Genomic DNA, 17,275 nt, shown 5'->3' on the forward strand with positions numbered 1-17,275 from the left:
TGGTGTCCAGCAAGTTTTCCTAATCTTTGTCCTCCTATGGCGGGAAGCTTACAGACGCTGTTAAGGATTACATTGCCCTATAGTCCTAACAGATGTTTCTCTCACTCTCTCCTCCTCCTCCTCCTCCTCCTCCTCCTCCTCCTCCTCCCTTCCATTCTCTCCAAAAATCAATGGAAAAAATATCCTTGTGAGGACTAACCAAAAAAGGTAAAGTTAAAGAAATAATAAATGTAATAGTATAAATGAATGAAACATAAAACAGCAAAACACAGTAGGTAGACTATGAAAACAAAAACTTATTCTTTGAGAAGGAAAAATAACTTTAAGTTCCTGTAATATTTGTGATAAGCAGAATTCTAAAGATACCCCACATGACCCATGCCCTTGTATAATCCCCTTCCCCTGAGTGGGGGTGGGACACGTGAATGTAATAAGATATACTCCCATGACTATGTGACATATGACAAAAGGGATTTTGCAGATGTAATTAGAGACCCAAATCAATTAGTTTTGAGTTAATCCCAAGTGAAGTCATCCTAGGAGGGACTGACCAATCAGGTAAGTGCTTAAAAGGGACTGAGCCCTTCCAACAAAGGATTAGACTTAATAGTAAACCAATAGAAAAAAAGATATTAAGAGGCAGTTCCCAGAGGAGGATATTAAATGGCCGCTATGCACAGGAAATGTTCAACTCAGTAGCCATTTGGAGAAAAGTAAATAAAAATGAGATATAATTTCACACTCATCAGATTAGCAAAATTTTATAATTGATAGGATCAAGTATTGGAGGACAACAGAGAAATCTTTGTGCATTGTTGGTGGGAACATAACTTAGTTCAACTACTTTGCCGAGCAATTTGGCAATACCTATCAAGTTGAAGCTGCACACACATGTGACCCAGCAATTCCACTTCTAGCATCGCCCCTAGAAAAATTCTCACAGCCAGAATGTCAGCTCCATGAGAGCAGGAAATATTTTTCTGTTTCATTCTTTGCTGTATTCCCGGTGCCTATAGTTAGCTGGCCCTCGATTGACATTTGTTGACCTCATTAACGAATGCATTAAAAGCATGGTCATGTTAAGATTCATCTGGCTCCATGGAGGAGGTAAAGACTAGAGGCAAACGAGGAGGTGTGCAATGAGGCAGTGGTTCAGGTGGAGAGTGACAGCATCTTGATCACAGAGCCCCGTTCAGACAGAGTGGCCGTCCCTCCCCTATTGCACCTCTCACTTGTTTCCCAGTAAACTCGTCTCCTCTGTCCACAGACAAGCTGAAGGTGTCTGCCTCAGCTCGCAGCCACGAGCTTCTTCAGCTCGCCTTTACTCACCAACAGAGAGTTACCACTGTGTGCAATGAGACCCATTGCTCAACAGCCCTGTTCAGGGACCTAGGAAACAAAATCTGCGCTCCTCAGACTGGCAGTCACAGCCCTTTAATACCCAAGTCCCACCTCCTCCCCCCCTCCCCAACCCCCCCCCCCCCACACCCGTACTTAAATGCCCCTGGGGGCCTGACAGGTCACCAGCAAGTGATTTGGGCTGGGAGGGGGACTGGGACTGAGAGCCGATGCCCGGTCTAAAATGGACAGCCACGCCCTAACCAGTGTGGCTCAGTGGACAGAGCCGGCCCACGGACTGAAGGGTCCCGGGGTTCGATTCTGGTCAAGGGCATGTACCTTGGTTGCAGACTTGATCCCCAGTATGGGGCATACAGCAGGCAGCTGATCCATGTTTGTCTTATCAATGTTTCTAACTCTCTATCCCTCTCCCTTCCTCTCTGTAAAATCAATAAAATATATTTTTTTAAAAAATAAAATAAAATGGACAGCCACTATCAGGTTCAGCAGACACTAGCCATGGACTTGGAAGGTCCTCCTGGCCCTGGTTGTTGTCTCTCTTGTGGTTCACCAGGCCCCTTCTCTGTCTTTCACTCCCACCTCTGGAATCTTCCATCTCCAGGAGCTTGCGTGTTTGACTGTTCCACTTGTGAGATAACTCCCTTCCTGATGTCTCCCAGCTGTGATTCCCTCATTGCTGCCCCTCCCTCCAGGCCGTTCTGTGGTGCTCCTGTACTTGTACCCGGGCCCCAGGTACTTTCTCCTATACAAGCTGCCTTTCCTCGCAGTCCTTCAGTAATACCTCCTGACTGTCGTCTGACGTGCCACTGAGGTGGAATGTCTGGAACTGTTTGATTCCCCTGTGACTTTCTTCCAAGTGTACCCCCTCCCAATTTCTCCTTTGCTTACTCTTCTCCAATGCAACCACTATGCTGACTCTAGGAAAACTGCTTAATGGTGTGTTTCACCCACACTGATAGGCCTGTAAGAGGAGGTTCCTCTCCTCCTGCTCCACTCAAATCCCCAGCTCCTTAGGTCTAACTGTCTTCACTTCATCAGCTCCCCTACCTCCACTTCCAGCTTCACGTCAACTCTCCAGGTCTGTGGTTGAGTAAGGAAGCCACATCCCCGATGCCCTCAACCCTTCGCATGTCAGAGCAAGCAGCTCTGAGTCCCTAGGAGAAGGGAGAAGGGAATGGGGGATGAGTGTCCTTTGCTGCAGGGAGCTCCTTATGTCCAGGACAGGGGAGGAGAGAAGACCACTATGGATCCCAGCATGCAGACAGATAGAAAGTAGACTCAGGAAAGGATTTGGTGGTCGTGGGGTAATTTCTTCTCTCTCAGTTCTGCAGAAATCCAGGCAATAGTCTTAATGAGGTGGTTGGGGATTCTCGGGTTCTAGAATGCAATGATTCTAACCCCTTCTAAACCTTTCGTGCCAGGCTGGTGTGGCTAGTGGTTGAGTGTTGATCTATGAACCAGGAGATCACAGTTCGATTCCCAGTCAGGGCACATGCCTGCGGCATGATCCCCAGTGAGGAGTGTGCAGGAGGCAGCCAATCAGTGATTCTCTCTCATCATTGATGGTTCTCTCTCTCTCTCCCTCTCCCTTCTTCTTTGAAATCAATAAAAAAATATATTTTTTTAAATGTGTCAAGGTCTGCCCTAACCGGTTTGGCTCAGTGGATAGAGCGTTGGCCTGCGGACTGAAAGGTCCCGGGTTCGATTCCGGTCAAGGGCATGTACCTTGGTTGCGGGCACATCCCCAGTAGAGGGTGGGCAGGAGGCAGCTGATTGATGTGTCTCTCTCATCAATGTTTCTAACTCTCTATCCCTCCCCCTTCCTCTCTGTAAAAATCAATAAAATATATATATATTTTTTTAAAGTGTCAAGGTCACTAGTCAATAATATTGTAACAACTATGTAGGTGCCAGGTGGGTACTAGACTTATTGGGGTGATCACTTTCTAAATTACATGAATGTCTAACCACTATAATATACAACTGAAACTAATATAATACTGTGTGTCAACTGTAATTGAAAAGTAAGAAATTTTTGTGTGTCAAATTCATGAAAAAAATGGAGGCATTGTCCCAAATTGGAGGAACTTTAGAAAGAACAAAGACTAAATACAATATGGGAGACTGGCTAGCATCCTAGAACAGAAAAGGACACTAGAGAAGAACTGCTGAAATCTGAATAAAGTCTGCAGTTTATTAATAATGTTGTACTAATGTTAAGTTCTTGGTTTCGATCATTGTACCAGTTATGCCAGTTATCATCAAGGGAAGCTGAGCAAAGAGTAAACAAAATCTCTCTGTGCTATCTGCAACACCAGTCAAGGCTCCAAATGTGTGATTTTTTAAAGACTTTTCAAATATCTTCCATGTCTCATCCTCCTCTGTATCTTTCCATTGCATGAAAGCTTTTAATCAGACAATGAAAAGGACTCCCCAAAGCCCTTACCATCATCCCTCATTAATTACCCCAAACCACAACTCTTCTGTGTCTCGTATATGGACCATCCTTCACTACACTCCTCACTTATAACTTTCCCCTGAAATCCCTTCAGGGGATGGTGGCCTATAGACAGGATGCAAGAGGGACTTCTGTAACCTCTTAGAACCCCCCAGCTTGTACTAGGTCAACCTCTAATTTCATTTTCAGCTTTAGGGAGCGGTCACGCGGAGATAGGTGGGCAAGGCGTAAGACACCCCCACGCCAAGTCTTCACCTTTCGACATGTGAATATGTGTGTGAATTTTTCAAAATCTCCACTTTTACCATAGTCTTGCCCTGGGCTCCTACAGCAAAAGAAACTGCGATGGGCAATAGTAAGGATTTCTGAAATCCTCTAAAATCTGCCACAAACACCAACCCTTCAGTGTATGCATTTTTTGTATGTTGTACATTTTTCTAATGTCCCCCTTTTCAATGGCTTTTTCTTGGGTCTCACTGCAGCAAGCCAGTCTCCAGTCAGACAAAAGCTGAACTTGACACTCTTTAAATTGAAGTACAACATACATGAAATAAAATGTATCTTCAAAGCATAAAGCTTGCTCTCTGCCACTTGGCTTGCCGTTGCGTCGGTGAGTGTGGTCAGGGAGCCGAGCTAGCTCGACTAAAGACTCTTTGGTTTTGCATCGGACTCGGCTGGCTCCCTGGTGCGCTTTTGGTGATCTTGAAATCAGGGCATAACATTTGGGGGCTCGTCCGGGATCCCCAAGACCCTCGAGGGACCCCCGATCTGGAGAGTCTGACTGGCCGTGGTTTGAATGTATGTTGGCTGTCCTGGAAGGGGACTGCGTGGGGTGAACCCCAAGAGTAGAGGGTGTCTGGCTGCCAAGAGGGCAGGTGCCCAACTGGGCAGGGAAGGGTGCCCATCAGGTTTTGGTCTCTGTGAGAGACAGTTGATGGTTGGCAGCCTGTATACTGTCTTGCAGGCCTGCATGACCATACCCATGTCAGGGGTAGTACAAACCTCAACTGTAGAAAGCTGGGAAAGGCCTGTTTGGAATAGAAGGTCTGAGGCATGGTTATGCATAGAAAGAAGGTTTAATGCCTACAGTTACTCTTTTGTTATAACTCTGAAGAATCCATGAAAAGGGATTGGCAAGGAAAATCAGAAAATCTTAGAGCAGATCAGTATGTTTTTCTCCTTATGTAATTCCTCTGAAATTTGGCAATGCTAAATAAGTCATGGCAATACATTTCTTTGCATAGATTCAATAAGACTGGTTCCTAATAGTGGTTTAAAACTTTGACTGGAGTAACATGTTTTAAAGAGCCCTGTCTGAGCTCTAATGACTTAAAGCCAGTAAAAATGCCACGAAGAAGGCCTGGTATCCTGCTTGAGAGCCCTGAAGATGGCTGGCGCTGAAGCATCAGGCCCATGCTCTACCATCACTGGCGGTTGGTCAGAGTAGAAGGGGAGCAATAAGGATGCCTCTGCATCCCTGTGGAACCTCCACTCACTCTGGGCCACAACGAGTAGGAGGGCTACTGAGATGGGCCTTAAAGCCTGGAGCGTGGGCTCAGGTGGAGTTGCTACAGGTGAGGGATTCACCTAACTCAGCAGATACTTCAGGCAGGCCTGATGGCAGCTGGATGGCTTGGCTTCCTGGCCCTATGGGGCACATTAAAATTCAATCATGAAATTCCAGCAAAGGTAGTCAGTTACCATTCTTGTGTTTATGCAAACATCAGGCCAAATTGAATACAGTAGATAAATTAATCTTGATTTGGCTTTTTGATAGCTATAGAGGAATTTTAGAAGAAAAATCCTATTTCAATAGAAGTTGTTAAAGCTAAAATGGTTTCTTTCCCTTCCACCGGACCATTTGTTATAGTTTGTCTCTGCCAGGTCACAAGCCCAGCTCCTTCTGTGCCCAGGACAGCAGGGAGCCTGAATGGAAGATGACCTCTAACCAGACACACCCACTGCAGATCACCCTCAAGAAGACAGTGGACCTCGCCGGATCCCTTGTAATCCTCCTAATGCTTTTTCTTATCAATGAAGCTCTTTATCTGAGCTTCAATTCTGAATGATAGCTTTGCTGGATAAAGTAATCTTGGTTGTAGGTTCTTGCTATTCATCACTTGTTTGAATATTTCTTGCCACTCCCTTCTGGCCTGCATAGTTTCTGTTGAGAAATCAGCTGACAATCGTATGGGTATTCCCTTGTAGGTAACTGACTTTTTTTCTCTTGCTGCTTTTAAGATTCTCTCTTTGTCTTTTGCTCTTGGCATTTTAATTATGATGTGTCTTGGTGTGGTCCTCTTTGGATTTCTTTTGTTTGGGGTTCTCTGTGCTTCCTGGACTTGTAAGTCTATTTCTTTCACCAGATAGGGGAAGTTTTCTGTCATTATTTCTTCAAATAGGTTTTCAATATCTTGCTCTCTCTCTTCTGGCACCCCTATAATTCGGATGTTGGGACGCTTGAAGTTGTCCCAGAGGCTCCTTACACTATCTTCATATTTTTGGATTCTTTTTGTTTTTTGCTTTTCTGGTTGGGTGTTTTTTTACTTCTTTGTATTTCAAATCTTTGACTTGGTTCTTGGGATCCCCTTGTCTGCTGTGGGATCTCTGTATATTATTCTTTATTTCAGTCAGTGTATGCTTAATTTTTAGTTGGTCCTTTTTCATATCCTCGAGGGTCTCACTAAATTTATCAGCAGTTTCTAGAAAATTCTTGAAAAACCTTATAACTGTGATTTTGAATTCTATATCCAGTAGTTTACTTTCCTCCATTTCTGTCATTTGTGATCTGTTTCTTTGTCTCCACATTTTTTATGCTTCCCTGTGTTGATAGAGTGGCTTTCTGTGCTGGGTGTCCTTTAGGGCCCAGTGGCTCAGCCTCCCCAATTACCTGAGGTGGACACTCTTGGTGCACCCCTTTGTGGGCTGTGTGCACAGTCTTGTTGTAGTTAAACCTTGATTGTTGTAGGTATCACTGGGAGGAATTGACCTCCAGGCCAATTGGCTGTGAGAATCAGCTGTGTCTACAGTGGGAGAACTTCTGTGCTGGAGACACCCTTCTGGGGAAAGACTTGCTTCAGTGGGGCTTTGGTGCTCACTGAGTCTGCCCCCTGAGTGTGTCCCTTATGGATCTGAGGGGTTGTAATCTGGATGGTCCCAATCTGACCACTGGGTACACAGGCTCTTGGATCTCTAAGGAGGTGCTAATTTAGCCTCTGCCTGAGGCTACCCAGCAGGAGCTATGAAGAGATCTGCAGGTTCCTCTTCCTTGTTTGGGTTTTGGAGGTGCCCAGATGAGGCCCAGCTGTGAAGTAATGCAAGCTGCTGTGGGGCCTTGGGCCTTCTTTTTGGATGTTCTGGGTCTTTCTGACCCAGCTGCAGTTTGTTAGGTGATTTTAGATTGCAAAGGGCCAGGTCATTCATATGCAAAAGCCTCTGCGCACAGCTTGGGTGGGGCGGGGTCTCAGGGAATCAACAGGGCGGAGCAAACAGCTATGGCTGATCTTTAGTCCTGCCCTAAGAGGTCCTGGGTCTCAGTGTCCTGGTAATCGCTGCAAGCACCTCTGAGAGAAAGCCGCTCTCGAGTTCCGCCTGCTGCCAGACAGTCCAGTTTCTCCCCATATGTCCCCAGAGACTGGCCGGGAATTGAAGTTCAGAGCAGTTGGGAGCTTGTGTCTCCCTCCCGATTGAAGAAGACAACCGCGTCCTCAGTTGCCAGCCCTTTCCACGTGCGCCTCCATACTTCTGCACTTTACTTACTCCGCACCTTCTCTGAGTTTCAGTGTGCTTTTCTCTTTCCTTCTAATTGTAGAATTTCCACTCAGCCAGCCTTCCTGTGGTTCTGGATGATGTATGTTTTGTCTTTTAGTTGTATTTTTGAAGTGGTTGTGCGAGGCAGCAATTTCAGGTGTTTACCTATGCCGCCATCTTGGTTTCTCAGCTTGAGGAATTTTTACATCTCTATGAACCCTATAACAATTACCCAGATTAAGATATAAAACATGTTCAACCCCCAGAAAGTTTCCTTATGCCCCTCCCCAGTCGACCCCCACAAAGTAACTACTATTTGACCTTTAATCACCTTAGATTCACTTTGTTCTTGAACGTCATGTAAATGGAATTAAACAGTATGTTTTCTTTTTAATCTGGTCAAGGACATTTGAAAGTCCTTCAAATTCCAGTCCCCATAAGACTCCAGACTTCTTTATGTTTATTTTAAAATATTTTTATTTTTTAATTACAATTGACATACAATATTATATTAGTTTTAGGTGTACAATATAATGATTAAACATTTATATAACTTGTGAGGTGATCACCTCAGTAAGTCTAGTACCCACCTGGCACTATATGTAGTTGTTATAACATTATTGACTATATTCCCTGTGCTGTACTTTACATCCCTGTGACTATTTTTATACCTGCCAATTTGTACTTCTTAATCCCTTACCCTTTTTCACCCATCCCCGCAAATCCCCTCCCATCTGGCAACCCTCAAAATGTCCTCTGTATCTATGAGTTTGTTTCTGTTTTCTTTATTCGTCTTATTTTTTAGATTCCATATACATGGTATTTGTCTTTCTCTGACTCTTTTCATTTAGCAGTAGATGCCTGGTGCACGGATTCATGCGTCGGTGGGGTCCTTCGCCCTGGCCTGCATCCTCTTGCAATCCAGGATCCATTGAGGGATGTTGGACTTCTGGTTTCGGCCCTGATCCAGCAGTCCGACATCCGAGGGATGTAGCAATGCCAAAGTGGCAGGTGACTGGGGAGGAGCCGGAGCCAGGGCTGCTGTGCTCATCAGCTGTGAGCCCAGCTTCTGGCTAAGCGGAGTTCCTGATGTGGAAGCGCACTGACCACCAGGGGGCAGCTCCTGTGTTGAGCGTCTTCCTCCTGGTGGTCAGTGAGTGTCATAGCAACCAGTCAAGCCATCAACCAGTTGTAATGGTGGTTTAGTCCTTTATATATAGACTAGAGGCCCAGTGCACAAAAATTTGTGCACTGGCGGGGGGGGGATATCCCTCAGCCCCACTTGTGCCCTCTCACAGTCTGGGACCCCTTGGGAGATAATGACCTGCTGGCTTAGGCCCGCTCCTGGGTGGCAGAGGGCAGGCCCAATCCCTAGGTGCCTGCCCCACAGCCCCTGGTCGGGCTCAGAGCAGGGCCGATTGGGGAGTTGAGGCGCCGCCCCCGTCACACTCAAGGCAGGGTCGATGGAGAGGTTGTGGCGCCACCCCTGTCACATACAGAGCCGGCTGATCAGGGGGTTGGGGCGCTGCCCCCTGTCACGCACAGAGCAGGGCCCATCAGGAGGGTTGAGGCTCCGTACCCTGTCACACACAGAGCAGGGTGGATCAGGAGGTTGCGATGCCACCCTAAGTCACGCTCAGAGTAGGGCTGATTGGGGGGTTGAGCACTGCCCCCTGTCACACTCAAGGCAGGGCCGATGGGGAGGTTGCGGCTCCACCCCATCACACACAGAGCAGGGCCCATGGAGGGGTTGGGGCGCCGCACCCTGTCACACACAGAGCAGGGCCGATCAGGGGGTTGGGGAGCTCCCCCCTATCAGGCACAGAGCAGGGCCGATCAGGGGGTTGGGGCACCTTCCCCTGTCATGAACAGAGCAGGGCGGATAGGGAGGTTGTGACACCGCCCCCTGTCACATACAGAGCCGCAGGGCGATCAGGGGCTTTGGGTGCTGCCCCCTGTCACGCTGCTCCAGGGGCCAGGAGGCCTCGCGGCTCCGCTGATCCCAGTGCTGGGAGGCCTCGCGGCTCTGCTGATCCCGGGTTCGGGAGGCCTTGTGGCTCCGCTGACCCAGGTGCTGGGAGGTCTCACGGCTCCACTGATCCCGGTGCTGGGAGGCATATTACCCTTTTACTATATAGGATAGAGGCCTGGTGCACAGGTGGGGGCCGGCTGGTTTGCCCTGAAGGGTGTCCTGGATCAGGGTGGGGGTCCCCACTGGGGTGCCTGGCCAGCCTGGATGAGGGGATGATGGCTGTTTGCAGCTGGTCACCCCCCCTTCAGGCTGGTGGGTGACTGAAGCTCCCAACCTCTCCTTTTTTTCTTTTCTTTTTTTTATTCTGGGATTTATTTACCTTCTATGGTTGTCACTGGAACTGAGAGCCGGCTTTAGCTCCGAGGCTCGGCTCCAGCTCTGAGACCTCGACTGCTGAAAGCAGGTTTCTGGGCTTTGTTTACCTTCTGTATTTGAAACTTTGTTGCGACTCCAGCTCTGAGATCCCGCTGACTGAAAGCAGGTTTCTGGAGATTGTTTAGATTCTATATTTGCAACAATGTTTCTTAGAGAGCAAGCTCAGAGGCTGGCAGCGGCAGGCGGGGAACCTTGGCTTCCTCCGTCACTGGAGCAAGCAAGCCTCCTGTTCGCTTCAGCTGCCTGGCAGCCGGCCTCCATCTTGGTTGGCAGTTAATTTGCATATCGCCCTGATTAGCCAATGGGAAGGGTAGCGAAGTTACAGTTAATTACCATGTTTCTCTTTTATTAGATAGGATAATACCCTCTAAGTTTATCCATCTTGTTGTAAATGGCAAATTTTCATTCCTTTTTGGGGCTGAGTAATATTCAATTGTGTACTGGTATATGAAGCACATCTTCTTTATTCAGTCATCTATTGATGGACACTTAGGTTGCTTCCATATCTTGGTATTGTAAGCAGTGCTGCAATGAACATGGGGGTATACCGTATATGAGACTCCAGACATATAAGCAGACCAGCCTCTGAGCATATTTAATTCACTCGTCGAGCCAGTTATTCAATGAGAATTTATTGATTCTCTACATTGTGTCAGGCACTGTTTTAGGAACTGGAGATATAGTTGTGTACAAAACTGACAAAAACTTCCACTCTTACCAAACAGAGTGTAAAAACATAAACAAATATAAGCTAATTTCAGATATTAATAATTACTATGAAGGAAAAATTAGGTTGGGTAAGGGTGGAAGAGGGGGCTGGTCCTTTAGATAAATTTGTCTGGAGAGGTATTATTCAACCGAAGCCTAACTGATGTGAGGGGTGCTGTGGTCTGAATGTGTCCCCCCAAAATTCATATGAATTCTTGCCCCCAAAGGTTAGTAGGTGGGGTCTTTGGGTGATTATATAATGAAGCTGGAGCCCTCATGAATGGAATTAATGTTCTAATAAAAGAGACTCCACAGCCCTAACCAGTTTGGCTCAGTGGATAGAGTGTCAGCCTGTGGACTGAAGGGTCCCAGGTTCAATTCCAGTCAAGGGCATGTACCTTGGTTGCAGGCACATCCCCAGTGGGGGTGTGCAAGAGGCAGCTAATCGATGTTTCTCTCTCATCGATGTTCCTAACTCTCTATCCCTCTCCCTTCCTCTCTGTAAAAAATCAATAGAATATATTTTTTAAAAAGAGACTCCACATGCCGAGACCAGTTTGGCTCAGTGGATGGAGCGTCGGGCTGCGGACTGAAGGGTCCCGGGTTCGATTCCGGTCGGGGGCATGTACCTGGGTTGCCGGCACATCCCCAGTGGGAGATGTGCAGGAGACAGCTGATCGATGTTTCTCTCTCATCGATGTTTCTGACTCTCTATCTCTCTCCCTTCCTCTCTGTAAAAAATCAATAAAATTTATTAAAAAAAAAGAGAGAGAGAGACTCCACAAAGATCCCCAGGCCCTGCACCTTTTGAGGACACAGAAGTCTGTGTCCTGGAAGAGGGATCTCACCCAACCATGCTATGACTTCCAGCCTATAGAACTGTTTCTGCTGTCTACAGGGCACCCAGTCTGTATTATTTTGTTGTAGCAGCCTGAACAGGCTAAGGGGGCAAACCATGGCAATATGGGGTGGAGATAATGGAGAGAATACGGGAACAGCAAGTGCAAAGATGAGATGAGCTTGCTTCAATCAGGAAACAGCAAGAAGTTAGTGTGGTGGAAGCAGAGCAAGAAAGAAGAGAAATGGCAGAGGTGGGGCCTCAGAAGCTGAGAGGATCCAGATCATGGAAGATTTGTGGGTTCCATTTACTGAGGGGAAGCCTGGGGGTAGGGCAGTTGTGTTTTGGATTTATTAAGTCGGATTACAATCTGGAACTCAGGAGAGAGCTTGGGCAGAGATATAAAGTTGACCGTCATAAGCATATAGGTGGTATTTAAAGTCATGTGGCTGGAATGGATCAACTAGGTAATGAATACTCAGGACAAGAGAATAGATACAAGGACTGAGCCCCAACATTTGGAGCTCAGGGAGATGAGGGGGACACAGATAAGGAGCAGTAACTGAGGTAGGAGGACTGGGAGCAAAGCTATTGGAATCCAAGAAAAGAATGTGAAGCAAGTAGAAGAGAATTGGAAGGGAATATGAGTAACTTTACAACCAAGAATATTGGCAGACCCCCACCTTTAACCTCATGTTCAAAGTTAACATCACCAACCATTGATCAAACTGAATCTGGTGGCTCCTGCTAACATACAATGAGAACAGAACACTTCTGTGATTTTTCTGCCCAAAACTTATAATCTGAATTTAATCATGGAAAAATCATATAGACCCAAATTGAGGGACAGTTTAAAAAATGAATGGCTTGTGTTCATAAAATATGTCAATGGCTTAAAAGACAAATAAAGGTTGAGAAATAGTCCAAGATTAAAGGAGTCTAAATAGATATGAAAACTAATCCTGCGAATGATCTTGAAGTGGATACTAAACCAGAACAAAATTTGCTTTAATGAACATTATTGGTACAACTGATAAAATTTTAAAATTAACTGAGAACTAAATTATGATACTCTATTAACATTAAACTTCCTGATTTTGATAATACTACTGTCATTATATTTAAAAGTGTCCTTGTTCTTAAGAAATACATACTAAATTGAGAGGTAATGGGGCATCAGGTCTATAGCTTTACTCTCAAATGGTTCATAGAGAAATAGAGGAAAGAGAGAATTAGATAAAGTATGACAAAATATTAGCAATTTGTGAATCAGAGGAAAGTGTACCTAAAAGTTTCTTGTCTTATTCTTTCAACTTTTCATTAAGTTTGAAATTATATCAAAATCAAAAGTTCACCAAAAAATTTCTAAGTAGCTTAACTGCATCACATAACAAAATTCAATAATATTTAGAGGAACACAAAAATATCTATCACCAAACAATGTAAAACTCACAATGCCTGGCATGCAATCAAAAATTACCAGGTGCCCTAACCGGTTTGGCTCAGTGGATAGAGTGTCGGCATGTGGACTCAAGGGTCCCGGGTTCGATTCTGGACAGGGGCATGTGCCTTGGTTGCGGGCACATCCCCAGTGGCAAGTGTGCAGGAGGCAGCTGATCAATGTTTCTCTCTCATCGATGTTTCTAGCTCTCTGTCCCTCTCCCTTCCTCTCTGTAAAAAAATCAATAAAATACATTTTTTTTAAAAATTACCAGGCATGTGTGTGTGTAAAGATCTGTTATTAATGTCAGCCATATGCCAGGAACATTTCTAACATGATTCATTTGCTTTTATAACCAATTTTGAGTTCTGACACTGGGGTAGGCACTGAATTTTAGGCTGGCATGTAAAGTATTACTAGTATGTCCATTTTACCTATGAAGAAACTGAGGTACAAAGATATTCAGTAACCCACTCAATGTCACACAGCTTTTAGGTAATAGAAACTGAATTTTATCCCAAAACTACTAAGCATACTCTTCCTATATGTCACACTAAAGGAAAAAGCAAAAGAATATAATTGGGCCCTGGCAGGGTAGCTCAGTTACCAATACACCAAGGTTGTGGGTTCAATCCCTGGCCAGAGCACATACAAGAATCAGCCAATAGCCCTGGCCAGTGTGACTCAGTTGGTTGGAGTGTTGTCCTATAAACTGAAAATCTTAATTAAACAACAAATCGTTGTTTCTTTCTTTCTCTCTCTCTCTCTCAAATCAATTTTTTAAAAAGAATATAATTTGGAGACAGGTATAAAATAATCTAGCCCCATAAGACCCTAATTTTTACCAAACAGAAGCTTTCAGAATTGTATTGTACTGACTGCCATTTTTTAATGTTTTGTTTTTAATAAATTGACTTTTTATCAATAGTCTGGGTTTAATTCACATTAACAATCAGTTTTTGACACAAATGTTTAAGTTTATAAATAGGATACTCTCAACACTGATGATTCCGTGTTAAGAAAGACTGCACATGTTCTGTTTTCAGAAGGATTTTGATTACCCAAGAGGATGCATTCAAAACTCAAATGTTCATGTAAGATTTGTATGCTTCATCATATGAAAATTTTACCTCAAAAAATTGTAAACTAAGAAAAATTCATCTACACGTCCGCACAAAATATAACACAGGAAAGAGAAAGTCATCAGTCACCAGGGAATGGGATTGCCCTGTCACCAGGGAGGAGCTGGCGGATGGAGCCCCGAACCCAGACAGCATAATAGGGAGAAGTCTGCATGTGTGTCCCGGATGCTGGTAGCAGGCAAGCATGGAGGTGGGAGAATGAGCTAGCTCTCTCTGATTGCTTCTGTTTTCTCTAGGACATAAGAAATGGGGTCATCAACAGAGTGAGGTGGGAAGAAAGGGTCTTGAAAGTTGGAGGTGGGCAGAGTTGTGGGTCAAGGAGAGGCCGATTCGAGATGAGGAGGGTTCAGCTGCCTTGGTGTATTTCAGTTCCTTCCATTACACCAGAACTTCCCAACCGGGTTGACTTTGCCACAAGGGCACACTGAAGAGTGCCCGGACTCATTTGGTTGTCACAGCTGGGAGGGGAGCTGCTCCTGGCATCTAGTGAGTAGAGACCAGAGAGACTGCTAAGCATCCTGCCACACACAGGACAGCCCCCACACCAAGAATTACCCAGCCCGAACATCAGTGGTGCCGAGGTGGAGAAGCCTATAATACATTCCTCTCTACCCCAAGTTCCCTCTGTAGCAGGAAAGCAAGTCAGACCTCAAGAAGACCTCGAGCCCCTTAAAGCTTCCCTTCCCATGAATCTCAGGTTGCCCCATGAGGCAGTCCCCATCAAGCCCCTCTCAACCCAGCTCTAGGGTCAGAGGAAAGTAATGTGTGGGTTGGAGTGAATCCAGTACTGCCCCACCCCCAGAAGGAGGAGTAGATGCTAAGGGAAACCAGAGCTACCTAATCTCTTAATTAAGCCTTCACACCTCTGCCAGGGCCTGCCCTTAACCGGCTTTTCTGGGACTTCAACAAGAAGGGGCCCCCCCTCTCTCTCCATGTGCCTGGGACCCAGGGTGTCAAATTCCCCAAGATCTACCAGCACTTCCTCCCCCACCCCCATGGGGATGGTAAACCGACCTGGGGAGGCAGGGCGGTTCCAGGTACTTTCACCACAAGCATCTTTACCACAGCATTTTTGCTGCCAATGTTTTTACCACATAATAAACTGGCTGTAAGGCAATGTTGCCATAAGTTCACAGCAAATAATAAAGGGGCATTAATAATGACATAATGAAACATGAGAAATGAACAACAAAAATGCATGAGGCTTTATTGAAAAATGCAAAATATTTTATTACATTTAAAATGCATGTGTGCTGCACTGGCTTGGGTGGTTCAGTTGGTTGGAGTGTTGTCCCGTGCACCAAAAGGTTGCCAGCTGATTCCTGGTCAGGGCATATGCCGGGTTGCAGGCTCAGTACAAGAGGCAGCCTATCCATGTTTCTCTCTCTCCCTCTCCCTTCCTCTCTCTCTAAAATCAATCCTTCCCACTGCAAGTCTCACTGGTGGAGGAGAACGAGAGAGAGAGAGAGAGAGAGAGAGAGAGAGAGAGAGCACATAGAGAACTAGAGACAAAATAGAGAGTGAAAGACAAAGAGGGAGAGAGACAAAAAGGCATAAAGAGAGGCAGCGATTGGAAAGGCAGAAGCAAAGGGAGACATATACAATATCAGAGACAAACTGAGAGAACCAGAGTAGTAGGAAGAGCTGCGGAAATAGGCCCTGGGGAATGAGAAAGTCCTGCTCAAGACAGAAAGGGGCTTGCCCCAGGTCATATAGCCAGTCAGGAAAACAACCAAGTGCTCCAAACAGGCCCATATCCCTGCCTATCAGTTTGCGACAGCCGCACAAACCCATCTCCCAAACCAGACTCAGGGCCTGGAATAGCAAAAGTGTAAAAGCCTTTGCCCCGCTCCAGAGCCAATGACCACCACTGACCACAGTGAGAAGAGCTGAGGTCAGCCTGCTGGCCGGACTGGTCCAGGAGGGCAAAAGTGGCTCCCAAGGGCAGCATTCCAGCTGTGGGCCCAGGGAGTACACACAGGTAGAGCGGGAAGATGGGAGAGGATTAAAAGTCAGTGGGAGAGCCCTAACCGGTTTGGCCCAGTGGATAGAGCGTCGGCCTGCGGACTCAAGGGTCCCAGGTTCAATTCTGGTCAGGGGCATGTACCTTGGTTGTGGGCACATACCCAATAGGGAGTGTGCAGGAGGCAGCTGATCGATGTTTCTAACTCTCTATCCCTCTCCCTTCCTCTCTGTAAAAAATCAATAAAATATATTTAAAAGAAAAAAAAGTCACTGGGAGAGCCCTAACTGGTTTGGCTCAGCGGATAGAACGTCAGCCTGCGGACTCAGGGTCCCAGGTTCGATTCCAGTCAAGGGCATGTACCTTGGTTGTGGGCACATACCCAATAGGGGGTGTGCAGGAGGCAGCTGATCGATGTTTCTCTGTCATTGATGTTTCTAACTCTATCCCTCTTCCTTCCTCTCTGAAAGAAAACAATAATTTTTTTTAAAGTCACTGGGAAAACAAAGGAGGAGGGGTAAAGGGGGTGAACGGAGATGATTTAAAAGCAGCCCCTAAAATGAAAAACAAAAATCACATGATTATATCAATACTCAGTAGGGGGCGTGCAGGAGGCAGCCCATCCAGGTCGAAAAAGCAATCGACAAAATCCAGCAATTGGCCCTGTCTGGCCCCGCCCCTTCTCATCTGACCCCGCCCCCACGTTACACGGCTCCGCTTAGCCACGCCCATGCCCACTCCCGGGTGGGGTCTCCGCTAACACACAGTCCTCGCCCCGACTCCGCCTCTGCAGAACCTAATTGCCTCTCAAGACCCCGCCCCTGCCCACCTGGCCACCCTGACCCTCACTCGCACACACCCTGCTACTCCTCCAAACCCCTCCAACTCTGCCCCATCCCCAGTGGTACATCTTTCCGAGCCTCCTGGACCGGTGCCCGGCCCGTACGCACCGACGCCTTTTCCAGAACTTGGGGCGCATGAAGGACTTCATCGCCCGCAGCGTCCGCGACCACTAGGCCTCCCTCTCCCCGAGACTTAATTGATTGCTTCCTCACCAAGATAGCGGGGTAAGCCCTGCCTGGAAGTCCCACCTCTGGTCTGACCGGCTGCCTTGTCTCAAACCAACAAGGATCTCGGTTGAGCGGCTTTGGAATGATCTCCCCACACGGGAAGCCGAGCTGGAGCCCGGAGCCATTCGGTGCCGCTGCC

This window comes from Myotis yumanensis, unplaced genomic scaffold (genome assembly GCF_028538775.1).
Source record: "Myotis yumanensis isolate MYYU_CA2020_CCGP unplaced genomic scaffold, mMyoYum1.0.hap1 SCAF_18, whole genome shotgun sequence".
Lineage (NCBI taxonomy): Eukaryota > Metazoa > Chordata > Mammalia > Chiroptera > Vespertilionidae > Myotis > Myotis yumanensis.